This window comes from Mastomys coucha, chromosome X, assembly GCF_008632895.1.
Source record: "Mastomys coucha isolate ucsf_1 chromosome X, UCSF_Mcou_1, whole genome shotgun sequence".
In the NCBI taxonomy this organism is placed as follows: domain Eukaryota; kingdom Metazoa; phylum Chordata; class Mammalia; order Rodentia; family Muridae; genus Mastomys; species Mastomys coucha.
This window is the reverse complement of record NC_045030.1, coordinates 48741677-48747683: the sequence shown is the minus strand read 5'-3', so window position 1 is coordinate 48747683 and position 6007 is coordinate 48741677.

Sequence of the window (6007 nt, the reverse complement as noted above, 5' to 3'; positions counted from 1 at the left end):
TCAGGGATTAACTACATATAAGAAAGAAAATAATGGACTTAAAATTCCTAAACAAATTTTATGTTTTGAGAGAAATCATCATCTACCTTAATTGGATGTTCTACTTATTTAACTGAATCATATGCCTTTTAAATAGTACACACATTGTCATTAAGAAAGAGAATCACTGCCAGGCACAAAAGCATAAGACTCTGAACTGAGCACTCAAGAGAGTGAGGCAGGAGGATTGTATGTTTGAAAAGAATCTTCAGTGCAGAATAAATTTTAATTTAAGGCCAGCATTTGCTATAAAATAAGATCCTATCTCATATACATTAAGTCAAATTATTCAGAGGTTTAACATGTTAAAACTATTTGACAAATGAAATTTTATATCTGGGTGTAAGAATCTTGACAAATATTTTATATGGAATATTAGAGTATTTTCTCAAAGAAACTTATATATATATATATATATATATATATATATTGCTTTATAATCTAACCTTTAAATCTAATAAAAGTCTCTTAAACTACCTATTATATCCCTACCCATTTGTCTCTAGTAGTAGATATTAATTTATAAATAATAGAATCTAAGACATTTATCAAGAGCAAAATAGCATTTGCTATTTTAGGCTTCCAGAGAAACTTTAATTTGAAAAAAAAAACAAGCAACAAAAATTTTCCACTTTACAATAATTATTTTATTATTTAGTTTTACTTATCTAAAGTGTATTTGTATGTCACATGCACGTAATTCTGACAGAAGCTGGAAGAAAGTGTCAGATCTCTCAAAACTAAAATTATAGTTAGTTGTGGACCACTGTGTGTGTGCTAAAAATTGAACTTTGGTATTCTGGCAGGACAAAATATCTTAACTGATGAGTAATCACTATAAACCTTTAGGGTCATCATTTTAAAACTTTGTATTTGTATATGGCGTGGGTTTGATAGTGGTACTGATGTTTTTTTTTTCAATTCATTAAAGATAAACGATTATTTACCAGCATTATTTACAAATTTTGCTGTTGTAGAATGAGAGGAAGTTATCTTTTCAGTGAGAATCTTACTTTTGAAAGATCTTACGTCTTGGATATTTGGTTTGAGAACTATCAAAATACAAATAAATTCCACCAAGAAAATAACTATTTTAGCATTTCAAGTCTCCATAGTCATAAATAGCAGAGACTCCCAACTGATTGAAACAACTTTCCCAAGACATAAGACTTTATCCCATGTACTTTTAACATATAGTGATGTATTTATTTCATTCTTTTCTATGTGTTACTTAAATAGGGAATCTGAGTGGCTGAAAATTTGCAATTATATTTTATCACCTGCTAAGATAGCTATATTTCAGTGTAAATCATGATATATATTACTTTAAATACAATACAAATATTTTTTACTACACAATTAATATGAATTTTATTTCTTGTCAACATAAAACTTCATTGCTTATAGTACTTAACTTTTAATTTAAAAAGAGAAAACCACCACGTACCAATTGGTCATTTGTGTGTTTTATAATGATTATATACATACATAAATAAGAATCTAATTCTTACATTAGCCATGGCATGTAAGGAAATAGATGTGGAAAATAGTCATTTTAATTAAGACTGTACAAATTGTATGTTTTATAATCATGATTAAATGCTTGTGTCAGCTGTAGACCCTATAAAACCAAAATAATGATCAATATTTTTAAAATTATATCTTTTATGTTATATGTTAAAGAATAGTGGATAGTTGTAGCTTTAATGAATATATTTGTGAAACTATTAGGTTATTTATATGATGCATAATAATGACATTTTCCCAGAGAACATCTATTCTCTTCTGATTTTTGAATAATGGATACAAGTCAAGTTTCATTCATTTACACTACATGGTAAAGAAGGAAATTATGTTAAAGCACATTTGTCCTTCACAAAAAGCCTATTCATAAGAATCCTTTAATTTTAAAAATAGTAATATATTAATCAAGTATAACCTGTATAGCATTTAACTAAAAACATCAAACTTAATTAATGTTATAAAATAATCTGTTGCAGAACTACATTTAAGCAATGTTTTCTTCTTAGGTTTTATTATGTATCTTATTTTATAGCATGCAATATTATGAATAATGTCATGGGAGTATAATCGTTCAGGAAAATAAGGTATGATCACATTCATTAAAGTTTTCCTTGAATATTTTTATGCATATTATATTTACTAGGTATATAATATTTTTAAAACTTATATTCAACATTAGTTGGGTAATGCTCCTACAAGTTTTTCTTTATACCCTGATATTTAAGATTGCTATTTAGGATTGCTAGGTAATTTCAGAGATAAGAGTATAGAATGAAAGCAGTATACATTATAGTTTGAGGATTGGGAACAGTAGTAAGAAAATATATTTTATGAGAAAATAGAACTAAAAATATGAATATCTATCAAAATTAGAGAAATTAAGTAGAGGATGAAATGCCACAAGATATTGCAAACTTTATAAATAGTCTAATATATAGTTACTATGAAAATGGGAGTTTCATGTACATGTCCATGAGTTTCAGGGTCATGTTTTCCTTTGATGTAGCCAGATGGGAAAACTACCATTTAGAAAACAAAATGTTTCCTTTGCTGCTACATTTGAGTGTCTAAATGATCACTTATTCAATGCTGAATATAACTTGTCCACCCCTTATAAAAATACTCATAATCTATTTTAAAAACCTTTTTAGGTGATGAATTAGAAACCAGAGCACCAAACCATTGATATTAGAAGATATTTTGAGTTCATTCAGCCACATATAAGGGAGGTTAGACATCACCAAGTTTTCTGGTTATTAAAAGATAGAAAAAAAGAAACTTGAAATAATGTCAACCTATGGAAAGGATGTAGACATTGAGAAACAGTGGTAGGATTGAGCTAGAACAATTGTGCTAACATAATATTTAATGACAAAGTCCTTCTACTGGACCACTATATTTCCTAAAATTTTTAGTATGATTCTAATACATGCAGAATTTTTAGTATGTAGTATTTTATTGAAAATAAATAAATAATAAGCAGTTCTCAGGAAAACTGTTTGCCTTCCAGATATCAGCATATAAAGAAATCTTTAGATACTGTAATTAATATTGCAATTCAGTTACTATATAGACACTGGTATGTTAAGAAGGAGTGTCTCTAAAACTGGAAGATTATTGAACAGGCATTCTTAATAATAAATTAGGAATAAATGTGAAAAGTATTTATGACAAAACAGGGTGGTCTTAGTAAAATTCATATGCATTCTATAGGATAATTTCCAGATTATATGTATCAACATCAGAAATCATGGAACAATTTACTATGACATGCAATATTTTTGCTAACCTTAATATTAAGTAGAGAAACATATTAAAATGTATTTCCACATAATGGGAAGCTTATGAGATATTTGGAGAATTTCTTAGCAGCATTGTCAAAAATAAATATCCATAGATATATCCACAGTTGAAAGCTTAAAATCATTTTCTATTAAGGTTAATGTGTTATTCAATAATACTTTAATGATTGTAGGATAAATGTTATACAGCTGCCAACATATTCTTATTGTGTAAAAAGGAATTGCATCAATGATGGGCCATAATATTATGGAGGCTGTTATGCCCATATTATCTGAGTCATCTCATTTTAGAAATCTGATAAAGGAGAGAATAATTTCACAATGTTGACTATATATTACTATAAAATCAAGAAAATAGATCCTTGTTATGGTGTTCTCAAATTATGGGTCCCTAAGTAAGAATATTAGAACAGATTTCTATTACATTTTCTAACTACAAAATAATCACTGCTTGAGGGAAATGTTGTACTTGCCTTTTATAATTCACAGTACTACCAATCAAGTAAATCACAAAAGTCTATGACTCTATGACTTGATATCTTCAGATATTTCCTCCATATTGCTACACACACACACACATGTATATATATGCATACACAAATGTATGAGAAAGAGAAAGCTACATTTGATTTGTGTGGGTGATAACTTTTATAAGACAGTATATACTTTTATTAACTAATTATTTATAATATATGCAAACAATCACAGGAGAATAAACTTATGGAAATAAATTTTACATCCTTAGCCATATTTTGAAATTGAATTTATTTAATAACATTCAGAATTTTTATTTCTAATATATTATATTTCAAATATGGATGTTGGTTTGAATTTACTTTTTTTCTTTCTACATTCTGATATTTTTTATTGGATATTTTATTTGCATTTTAAATGCTATCCCCTGTCCCAGTTACCCCACCAAATCCCCTATGCCATCCTCCTTCTACCTGCTCCTATCAGGGTGGTCCCCCACCCACCCATCCACTCCTGCCTTTCTGCCCTTGCATTCCCCTACACTGAGGCATCAAGCCTTCACAGAACCAAGGGCCTCTTCTCCCATTGATGACCAACTAGGCCATCCTCTGCTACAAATGCAACTGGAGCCATGGGTTGCTCCATGTGTACTCCTTGGTTGGTGGTTTAGATCCTGGGAACTCTGGTTGGTTGATATTGTTGTTCCTTCTACGGGTTACAAACCCTTCAGCTCCTTCAGTCCTTTTTCTAACTCTTCCATTGGGGACCTCAGTCCAATGGTTAGCTGTGAGCATCTGCCTCTGTATATGTTAGGTTCTGGAAGACCTTGTCAGGAGACAGCTATATCAATCTGCTTTCAGAATGCACTTTTTGGCATCCAGAATAGTGTCTGGGTCTGGTGTCTATATATGGGGATGCATCCCCAGGTAGGGCAGTCTCTGGATGGCCTTTCCTTTAGTCTCTGTTCCACATTTTCCCTCTGTATTTGCTCCATATTAGAATTTTATCTCTAATGTATTATATTTCAAAAGTGGACGTTGGTTTGAGTTGATTTTTAGAAGAATTTGTACTTCTAATTTATTATACTTCAAGAGAGATGTTGACTCAAATATATTTAACAAGTAAAATTCGTACTACTAATGAAGTATACATAAGATCCAAGCCCATTGGAAAACATATATTTTGTTATTTATAACAGTAGTAATATTACGGTTTTGCCATAGAAATAATAATAATTTTATGATTAGGAGCATCACAATATAAGTTATTATATTAAATGGTCACAGCATTAAGAAGATTGAGAACCACTAAACTACAAGTTTCCCCTTGAGTCACTAGCATTCATGATTCTAGAAAGTAGTTTGCAGGCTACTGGAAAGGGAAACTCATCATCAGTGTCACCCTGGTATAACCCTTTTAATATAAAACAGTGCTAGTCTATAAAATATACTGGTGCAATAGTGATGTAATATTATGGGAGTAGTCAGTGACTTTCTTGGTTAGATATACAGCCAATTCCATGGGATGAAACCTATACCTTACACTGCTAGTGTTGCCAAGAATATGAGATAAGACAAATCATGGGACATAGGACATTTTTAGAAGGGAGATTTCTCCTACTATTAAACTTCTAAAGGTACTTACCAGTAAAATCATACATAATATATTTCTATACCCACTAACCTTTATCAGAGAGACATCTTGGAAGTACATGTGAATTAATAAAAGGACCCACAACTCAATATATGTAGAGAGATAGAGACTTGGAATATTCAACCCTAAATCAAATTTCTTTATCCACCCTTGTCATCAAGACTGAAGAATAGGACCCATAGAGAAAAAGAGGCAGAAAGACAAAGAAAGCCATAGATGGTGGGTGACATCTTCCAGACACAATAGGAATGACACATATAGGTAATCATAGAAAGCATCCACATAAGACCTACACAAATTCAAACCAGACAAAAATTCCATGATGCAGAATGGTAAAGTAGGCACAGAGTCCTATTGCTAATCAAGAAGTTACTGAAATTGATACCTGTTAGAAAAGAGAAAGTCAATTTTCTTCAATGGAGTGATACTGGGTATATCAACCATACTACAAGGCAGGCCCTATGTCCAGAAGCAGTAGGCCAATACAAAACTGACTCGGTTGTGTGTGTGTGTGT